This window comes from Oncorhynchus masou, chromosome 12 (genome assembly GCF_036934945.1).
Source record: "Oncorhynchus masou masou isolate Uvic2021 chromosome 12, UVic_Omas_1.1, whole genome shotgun sequence".
Classification (NCBI taxonomy): domain Eukaryota; kingdom Metazoa; phylum Chordata; class Actinopteri; order Salmoniformes; family Salmonidae; genus Oncorhynchus; species Oncorhynchus masou.
In genome coordinates this window covers 50,440,196-50,450,635 of record NC_088223.1, presented here as the reverse complement: position 1 = coordinate 50,450,635, position 10,440 = coordinate 50,440,196, and the positions used below count along the sequence as shown (strand labels likewise).

The following is a 10,440-nucleotide window of genomic DNA, read 5'->3' as shown; positions in this document are numbered from 1 at the left end:
GTTTGTTAAACATGTATCAAAATTACCACGCTGCATTTTGGTCCGATCCTTGCTACACCTCCTCTTCAGAGGAGGAGAATGAAGAAAACCGTAACAGGAGGAGGATGTATGATGGTGTGGGGGTGGTGACACTGTCAGTAATTTATTTAGAATTCAAGGCACACTTAACCAGCATGGCTACCACAGCATTCTGCAGCGATATGCCATTACATCTGGTTTGCACTTAGTGGGACTATGATTTGTTTTTCAACAGGACAATGATCCAACACACCTCCAGGCTGTGTAAGGTCTATTTGACCAAGAAGGAGAGTGATGGAGTGCTGCATCAGATGACCTGGCCTACACAATCACCCAACCTCAACCCAATTGAGATGGTTTGGGAGGAGTTGGACCGCAGAGTGAAGGAGCATATGTGGGAACTCCTTCAAGACTGTTGGAAAATCATTCCAGGTGAAGCTGTTTGAGAGAGTGCCCAAGAGTGTGCAAAGCTGTCATTAAGTCAAATCGTGGCGACTTTGAAGAATCTCAAATCTGAAACATACTTGAAACACATACTTCAAACAAATGGAATAACTAGAAAGGAAAACCATGATTACACCCCCACCCTCAGGATGTATGTGTGTTGAGAGAGAGAGAGAGAGAGAGAGAGAGAGAGAGAGAGGAGACAAACATGTTTCCATGACCACAGCAGTACTTTGTTAGTGCATTTACTTTATTGAGTGGAAAGGTGGTTGACACTTTGGGGCGCGGTCAAGAGAAGGGAAGGTGACCGCACATAAATCGCTCAGCAAAAAAAAGGAAACTGAGAGCAAAAGACAGCTAAAGGGAACTGTAACTGTATCTGTAACTGTATCTGTAACTGTATCTGTAACTGTATCTGTAACTGTCACTCAGTCAGACAAACTGCTTGGAATACGTTATGGGATGCAGGGGTTCCGACAGCTTTCGTAGTCTTCTGATGGGATCCTAATGACTTTTAATATACAGCATTAACATTTACATTTAGTGAGATAGTTAAGGAGGTCTTAACAGGGTCAAATAAGTTCTCTTGATGTTTGCTATCCACTTGATGACAGACACTTTTCCAGTTTTACACACCTCATGACAACACTGCTGGGGTCATTTCAAGAGGGTAAGACATTTTTTTATGATCTAATATAATTTGGGTTGTTAGACTGGTTGTGGTGTCAAGTGCTGGGAATAGTGTTGTAATGACTCTTCTACTGTATCTAATAGGTCAGGAAATGTATGCAAAACAGAGCAACGTCTAATTGTGTTTGACATTTATTTAATACGTGGGAAAGATTGAACAGCCACCAACACACTTTGATCTCTGTCTGATGGGTAATCATTTGGATAAGATGATCTTTTCCTTTCATCATTTATAATCAGATCAAACATTGATGTGGAAGGATGAATTATTAAAACCAAAATATTGCAATATTGCTGGTTCTTTTGTCACAAAAATAGACCATTTGGTATTAACATCAGTGAGTGAACAGATGAATACCAATTTTCTAGGCCTACTCTCAGATGGGTAGAACATACTCGTCTGAGAGTCTTTTTTTGTTGTTTTCATGTCCGTACCAACGTTCATGTGTTAAGGTGAGGCAGAACGCACACTTAAACTGAAACTGAAATCCTCATGAAAGAGGAAGAGTTGCTTGGCTTGTTGAATGGAGCAGGGTAGCTGCATGCCTGAGGACTAACAGACTCATCAGAGGGCTCTGTTGGAAGGTTTGCCCAACAGAATAGCAAACACACAGCATTTCTTCTGAATCCCACACCTCATCACAATCTCACTGTGTGTTCGAACGGAGGAGACAACAGAAAGGGGCATTGGAGAGAGAACCAGAGGAGGATGAAGTTCATCGAATTGGATCAGTCAGCGACAACGGATGATCTTACGGATGCTTGCATCAAAGCATTTGGTAAGGATTCACTAATTGCCTCTCTTTTGGTGTAGTGTCTGATTTAGTTGAAGACGGTGCTTGCTTAGATAACGTTTTGATCGTTTTTTTGTTGTTGTTGTTTTGTTTGTGTGCACAACTACAGCAGTTTCCATTTAAATTAATCACACAATATCTGGCGGCTCAGGCAGGCTGAGTGATGAGCCTCTGGTCCAGATGTTTCTCACGATACATCCCTGGTACATCTCCTCTGCTGACCTGGCCAAGAAACTCTCCAACAAGTATCCTTTCAGACAAATGACACACTACTATTCTCTTTATAAAAAAAATGTATGTGCCAGATGCTAGTAGAGGGTTATTTTTGACATATAGCGATGGGCCCCTAGGATTTAGCAGACAAAAGGGACTCAAATGGAAGAGTCATTTTGCTCCTTAACCACTCAAACAGGTCTCTGGATGGAAAACTGTCAGCCTGAACTCGGGTCACAAATTTGCCATCTTATCAAGTGAGTGAATGTGGAGCACTACAGAGAAAGAACTGTTTCAGGTCTTAATTGTGAGATTCTGGGCTTGTGTTTCAACAGTAACCCATCAGACTGTTGAACAGCCATCGCTAACATAGAGAGGCTGCTGCCAACGTACAGACTCAAATCTCTGGCCACTAGTGACACAAAGGTTTCACTAGTTACTTTAAATAACACCACTTTAAGAATGTTTACACATCCCACATTACTCATCGCAAATGTATATACTGTATTCTATACCATCTACTGCGTCTTGCCAATGCCGCACGGCCATCGCTCGTCCATCTATTTATATGTACATATTCTTATTCATCCCTTTGCATTTGTGTGTATAAGGTAGTTGTTGTGAATTTGTTAGATTACTTGTTAGATATCACTGCATAGTCGGAACTAGAAGCACAAGCATTTCGCTACACTCGCATTAACATCTGCTAACCACGTGTATGTGACCAAGACAATATGATTTGATTTATTATGATTTCCCTGTAAGCAATAGGCATAGTATTTCCGTAGGGCATATCAAATCAAAATCAAATCAAACTTTATTGTTCACATGCGCCGAAAACAACAAGTGTAGACTTTACTGTGAAATGCTTACTTACAAGCCCTTAACCAACAGTGCAGTTCAAGAAGAAGAACATATTTACCAAGTTGACTAAAATAAAAAGTAATAATAAAAAGTAACACAATAAGAATAACAATAATGAGGCTATATACAGGGGGCCCCAGCCCTGAGTCAGTGTGCGGGGGTACAGGCTAGTTGAGGTAATCTGAACATATACAGTTGAAGTCGGAAGTTTATTAAGGTTGGAGTCATTAAAACTCGTTTTTCAACCACTCCACAAATTTCTTGTAAACAAACTATAGTTTTGGCAAGTCGGTTAGGACATCTACTTTGTGCATGACACAAGTCATTTTTCCAACAATTGTTTACAGACAGATTATTTCACTTATAACTCACTGTATCACAATTCCAGTGGGTCAGAAGTTTACATACACTAAGTTGGCTGTGCCTTTAAACAGCTTGGAAAAATCCAGAAGATGATGTCATGGCTTTAGCGGCTTCTGATAGGCTAATTGACATCATTTGAGTCAATTGGAGGTGTACCTATGGATGTATTTCAAGGCCTACCTTCAAACTCATTGCCTCTTGGCTTGACATCATAGGAAAATCAAATGAAATCAGCCAAGACCTCAGAAAAAAATGTTAGACCTCCACAAGTCTGGTTCATCCTTGGGAGCAATTTCCAAACACCTGAAAGTACCATGCTCATCTGTACAAACAATCGTCCGCAAGTATAAACACCATGGGACCACGCAGCCGTCATACTGCTCGGGAAGGAGACACTTTCTTTATCCTAGAGATGAACGTACTTTGGTGCAAAAAGTGCAAATCAATCCCACAACAACAGCAAATGACCTTGTGGAGATGCTGGAGGAAACAGGTACAAAATATCTATATCCACAGTAAAACGAGTCTTATATCGACATTATCTGAAAGGCCGCTCAGCAAAGAAGACGCCACTGTTCCAAAACCGCCATAAAAAAGCCAGACTGGGGGTTCCGGTGATGCAACTTAGGAAATGGCTGCCTCGCTTTCGTACTGCACATCGGTTGGGTATCCCCCCTAAATTCAAGTATTTACTCTGAGCATTATAATAACCTACGCAAAATGGAGAAGGAGAAAATAGGAAAAGGTCGCGGAGCTACAACAACAGCCCGTAACAAGACAGCAGAAGATATAATCGTCGATGAACCAGAAATGGCTAATGCTAGAGCAAATATGATAGCAGCAGCAAAAGAACCCTCATTTCGTGAGGTGATGAAGGAGGAATTGCGCGAGGCGCTCACAGGCTTATGAGAGGAACTTCGAGAAGATGTAAGAAAATAACTAAATGAGTTCAAGAAGGACATTAACCAGAAACTGGAAGAAAACAAATTAGAACTTCACAGCTTATCTACAAGCATGTGGGACGCAGAACAGCGCATTGGGGAAACGGACACATGGAACTCAGCAGTCAAGGAAATACTTGAACAGTCACTGAAAAGCCAACACGCACTACAGGCAAAAGTGACAGAACTCGAAGGTTTCTCACGTCGAAACAACATTAGACTTTATAACGTAGTAGAGGGCGCAGAAATATACTCTATGCCCAACTTCGTGGAAGGGTCTATTCAAGAGCATACTTGAAGACGACACTGGCCTGGGAATCGAGAGAGCACACCGAGCTCTGGCCTCAAAACCCCCCCAGCGGCGCCCCACCAAGATCCATAGTAGTACGGTTCCTAAAAGTCTCAGTCAAAGAGAAAGTCTTAGATGCAACCTGGAAAAAGCCTGTTGACTTCCAAGGCCAACGAGTGTTCTTTGATCATGACTACGTGGGAGAGATACTGAAAAGAAGGAAAGAATACACCCCCATTAAGAAAGCACTTAAAGAGAAGGGAATTCGCTTCCAAGCACCATTCCCGGCAAAAATGTGGTTATTTCTGGAAAATGGCCCAGGTTACATACGAGCATGCAGACGAGGCGGCTGAGGACCTGAAGTCAAGGGGCTTCCCAGTGGAGTATACCGCCAGGAGAAAGGCGACATCACCAGCGGGAAAAGACTCGAGCAAGCTCTCCCTTGTCTCATTGTTGACAAGCAGGGTCATGGAGAAAGAGGGAAACCATCTCGGCGAGAGGACGTCCACATCCGAGAGAGACTCAGGCATTTCTAACGGGAAGATGTAAGACACTGAATCGGATTTAACAGAATTAATAGTTACCGCAAGCTGTTAAGACTTTGGGTTGTTATGGTTGACAATACAATAGGTAAAATATATCCCCTATTTTCCCCCAATGCTGAACAAGGGTGAGTAGCCAAAAGCATGTGTTCTTTACGAATACACTAAGTAGCGTCACGTTAATAACATATATATTAGCTAAGGATTAATGACACATTGACAACGGGGCGACAGAAGGGCATATCAAGGGGAGGATCCATGATATGCAAGCATGACCGATATAGTTTTCACTTGTAATTAACCGTGTATAAGCGACAAAATTAGGCGCCCTTGTTATTTTTGGTTCCACCAGGTCTTGTTTGTGACTACGTAACGCATTTTCATATCTGAGCGAGGGGCCCATCCTGCGGACAGGCTCATCGCCTCAAACCCCAGAGGCAAGAGACAGTCCTCTGACATGGGAGTCCAAATACCAAAGTATTTTCCCACTTTGGTTTATTTTATTATCGTTCTTGATTTTTCGTTCATTTTTCGGTTCATGATAAGCAGGCAGATATGGTGCACAGGGTTTTTTATTTATATCGATGCATCATCGGGAATTTAAGGTCATAAGTCTCAATGAAAAACAGACTGGGGAGTGCCATTAAGAGAAGTAAGGTCATAAGTCTCAATGAAAAACAGACTGGGGAGTGCCATCAAGAGAAGTAAGGTCATAAGTCTCAATGATAAACAGACTGGGGAGTGCCATCAAGAGAAGTAAGGTCATAAGTCTCAATGAAAAACAGACTGGGGAGTGCCATCAAGAGAAGTAAGGTCATAAGTCTCAATAAGTCATCAATGAGTCTCAAAACAGACTGGGGAGTGCCATCAAGAGAAGTAAGGTCATAAGTCTCAATGATAAACAGACTGGGGAGTGCCATCAAGAGAAGTAAGGTCATAAGTCTCAATGAAAAACAGACTGGGGAGTGCCATCAAGAGAAGTAAGGTCATAAGTCTCAATGAAAAACAGACTGGGGAGTGCCATCAAGAGAAGTAAGGTCATAAGTTTCAATGAAAAACAGACTGGGGAGTGCCATCAAGAGAAGTAAGGTAATAGCAAAGATGAGAGAGTTGACATACTATTCTGGCAGGAAACTCCCTTATCCACACCTGAACACGAGAAACTCAAGAGAATGGGATACAGGAACACTTTTTTTTCTTCTTACAAAATGGGTAGAAGGGGAGTTGCAATCTTGATCCCAAATTCAGTTAATTTTTGAGTTTATGTCAGAAATAAAAGAAAAAGAGGGTAGATTTATACTTGTTAAATGTAAACTGGATAACAAGGAAGTTACATTAGTTCATGTATACGCACCCCCAGGGAGTGACATGGTCTTCTACGGGAAGGTGTTTGATTTAATTGCCACAGAAACCACTGGCACTCTTATCTGTGGATGGGACTTTAACACAATTCTAAACTCAAAATTGGACAGCACAAACCAAAATAGGAAAATGAGCCTAGTTGCCAAGAAGATCAATATGATACTGCAGGATCTAGGACTGCTCGATGTATGGCGTGACACCCACAAGACCGATAAGGAATATACTTTTTACTCAGCCCGCCACACTGAATACTCCAGGTTAGACTACTTTTTATGTACAGTGCAGATAGACACAGGCTTAAGGATTGTAGGATCGGGCAGAGCGACTTATCAGATCATAATGGAGTTTACCTAACTCTGCACCTTGATAGCAAACCAAGAAATACTATATGGAGACTTAATACAAGCATGCTGAATGATCCAGCATTCAAGGAATCAATAAAGACAGAATTGAATATCTATCTGGAGAATAATGATAATGGGGAAGTATCTCCTGCTATCTTGTGGGATGCAGCTAAGGCGGTTATTAGAGGGAAGATCATAGCCACATCATCTCTCAAGAAAAAGATTAAAGCACAAAACTGCTGAAATTACAGGAAACCCTAAGAAACTTAGAACGATCTCATAGTCAATACAAAGACCCTCTTATATTACGAGAGATTCAAAAGGTAAAACAGGAAATTGACCAGATTTATAGAGAAGAAGTAGTGAAAAAGCTTAGGTTAATGAAACAACGATATTATGAAGCAGGTTCAAAGGCAACCAAATTACTAGCATGGAGACTCAGGAAACAACAAGCACAGAATACCATTTTCAAAATAAAAGACCCCAAAACAAAAAAGATCACATGCAAATTAGATGAAATACAGAATGCATTTAAATCATATTACACAAATCTGTACAAGCAACCAGAGAAGGCAGATGCACAGACAATAGAGCACTTTTTGAACTCACTTGATCTCCCCTCAATTGGGACAGAGCAAAATGATAGACTAACTTTAGAAATATCCACCAAAGAAATTAATAAAGCAATATCTCAACAAAAAGTCAACAAATCTCCAGGCACTGATGGCTTCCCTTCAGAATGGTTCAAGACCTTCAGAGAACAATTAGCACCTCTACTTAAGGCCTGTTTTAACTGGACTCTGAGGGAGGGGGGTCATGGAGAGAGGCCATCATATCAGTAATCCCAAAAGAGGGTAAAGATAAGAAAGAATGCAATGCATATAGACCTATCGCAATTCTTAACACAGATTCTAAACTATATGCATCAATAACAGCCAAAATAATGGAGAACATAATCCCAGCATTGATTGACGGAGATCAAACTGGTTTCATGCAAAATAGGCAGACACAGGAAAATATAAGGAGAACACTACATGTCATGGACCACATTACTCAGAATAAGACAAGTGCAATATTAATCAGCCTAGATGCAGAAAAAGCATTTGATTCTGTGGGATGGGATTACCTATTCCAAGTTATGGAAATATTTGGTTTCAACAAAGAAGTGATACAGTGCATCAAAACACTGTATTCCTGTCCGACCGCTAGAATAAAAACAAATGGACATTTGACACAAATGATAAAATCAGAGCGAGGGGCAAGACAAGGCTGTAATCTTTCACCCACGCTCTTCTCCTTGTACCTCGAACCATTAAGACAGGACCCAACCTTAGAGGGAATAGCAATAAGAGGCAGTGAACAAAAGATATGCATGTATGCTGATGACGTTCTGTTATTCCTTAAAGACCCAGGCTCAAGTGTACCTAGATTGATGGATGTTTTACAAACATTTGGAACATATTCAGGGTATGTGCTTAACGTACACAAGATCCAAGCCCTAGTATATAAATATACCCCACAGGAAGATCTGAAGAGTAGGTATAACTTCACCTGGACCTCTTCATCCATTAAATATCTGGGAGTAAATTTACCAAAAGATGTACCCAAACTTTATTGCATGAATTACGATCACATCAACAAGAAAATATATGATGACCTAGACAGGTGGAATTCACTTCCCTTAGATCTTAGTAGTAGAATTGAAGCAATCAAAATGAACGTCCTGCCGAGGTTACTGTATTTGTTCCAATCACTGCCCATAGAAATGCCGTCTAAACAGTTTAGGGATAAACGGATATCAAGGTTTATCTGGAACAGTAAGAGACCAAGAACTAGATATACAACATTACATTTACCAAAAAACTGTGGGGGTATGGCCTTACCAAACCTAAAAGATGATTATGTGTCAGCCCAATTGAGACCTCTGGTGTGTTGGTGCAATTCAGAATACGAATCCAAATGGAAAGACATGGAGACTACGCTGACAGAGATACCCATACAGTCAGTACTGGGAAATAAGGGAACCCAAATGGAAAGACAGAGACTACTTTGACAGAGATACCCATACAGTCAGTACTGGGAAATAAGGGAATCCAAATGGAAAGACAGAGACTACTTTGACAGAGATACCCATACAGTCAGTACTGGGAAATAAGGGAATCCAAATGGAAAGACAGAGACTACTTTGACAGAGATACCCATACAGTCAGTACTGGGAAATAAGGAGATGGTCAAATAAATATACAATAGACAAAATCAGTGGATTAATTTCTCTCTAAAGACATGGTTTAGGGTAGTTAAGCAAAATAATTTAGACAGAGAGATCAAACTGCTGAGTTGGCCCGCATACGACCCCAGCTTCATCCCTGCAACTCAGGACAGCAGGTTTAAACAATGGACGCAGAAAGGCATCACATCATTCAGTACAATTATAAGGAATGGGAACCTAGATAACTTCCAGGACCTAAGTAAAAAACATGGCTTGGATAAACAAGATTTTTACAGACACCTACAAGTTCAACACTATTTCTTAAGGGGAATAAAAGTGACCCTCGAGCACCTCCAAAATTAATCCAAGTATTCACTAACGCATACTACTTGGGGAGTAACAAAAAACTACTTCAAATCTCTACTTGGGTATTCAATCCTGAAAGAAACATTCTACAAACTATTTTAAAAAGAAATGGGAGGAGGAACTTAACATTGAAATAACTGATGAAACTTGGTTGAACATATTAGAGACTCAACAAAGCTCCACCAACTCAAGGTCATGGAGAGAATTCTGTTGGAAGAATGTTATACGTTTCTTCATAACACCTAAACTGAAATCAAAACAGACTGGCTCACAACTCCCTTGTTGGAGAGAATGCGGTCTATTGAGGGCAGACCACTCTCATATCTTTTGGACTTGCCCCGCAATCAAAACTTACTGGGGAGAAATAAGATCTAACATTGGAAAAATAATGGGATTTGACAAAGAACTAACATTCATTTCTTTGTACATGGGTGAAATACCTGATAACTTACACAATAGAGAAAAGTACCTCTTGAAGGTCCTACTGGCAGCCAGTAAAAAGGCTTTCACTAGGAAATGGCTACAAAAAGACCCTCCCACAGTGACACAATGGATGGACATTGTCGAAGAAATACACCACATGGAGCGTATGACCTTTGCTCTAAGAAGTCAACAGGAGAGAGGTCAAGAATACTGGGAAAATGGGTTTCGTACTTGGAAAAGGTCTAATTCAAAGATGTCAATGTAACTAATATGATGATATGATGATGAAGGTATGAAGTGCACTGTAACTGCCAGATCTTTTTTTGTTGTTCTTTTATTTGACTTTATTTGTACTTTCTTTGTGTTCCTACAATAAAAACTAAGAATAAAAAATATATTAAAAAAGCCAAACTAAGGTTTGCAACTGCACATGGGGACAAAGATTGTACTTTTGGAGAAATGTTCTCTGGTCTGATGAAACAAAAATAGAACTGTTTGGCCATAATGACCATCGTTATGTTTGGAGGAAAAATGGGGATGCTTGCAAGCCAAAGAACGCCATCCCAACTGTGGAACAC

General features: G+C 40.6%; 1 pseudogene; it reads left to right on the top strand.

Moving 5' to 3' along the window:
* The first annotated feature begins 1,861 nt into the window (after positions 1-1,861).
* Positions 1,862-10,440, top strand: part of LOC135549347 (RAS guanyl-releasing protein 2-A-like) — a 36,089-nt pseudogene continuing 27,510 nt past the window's right edge.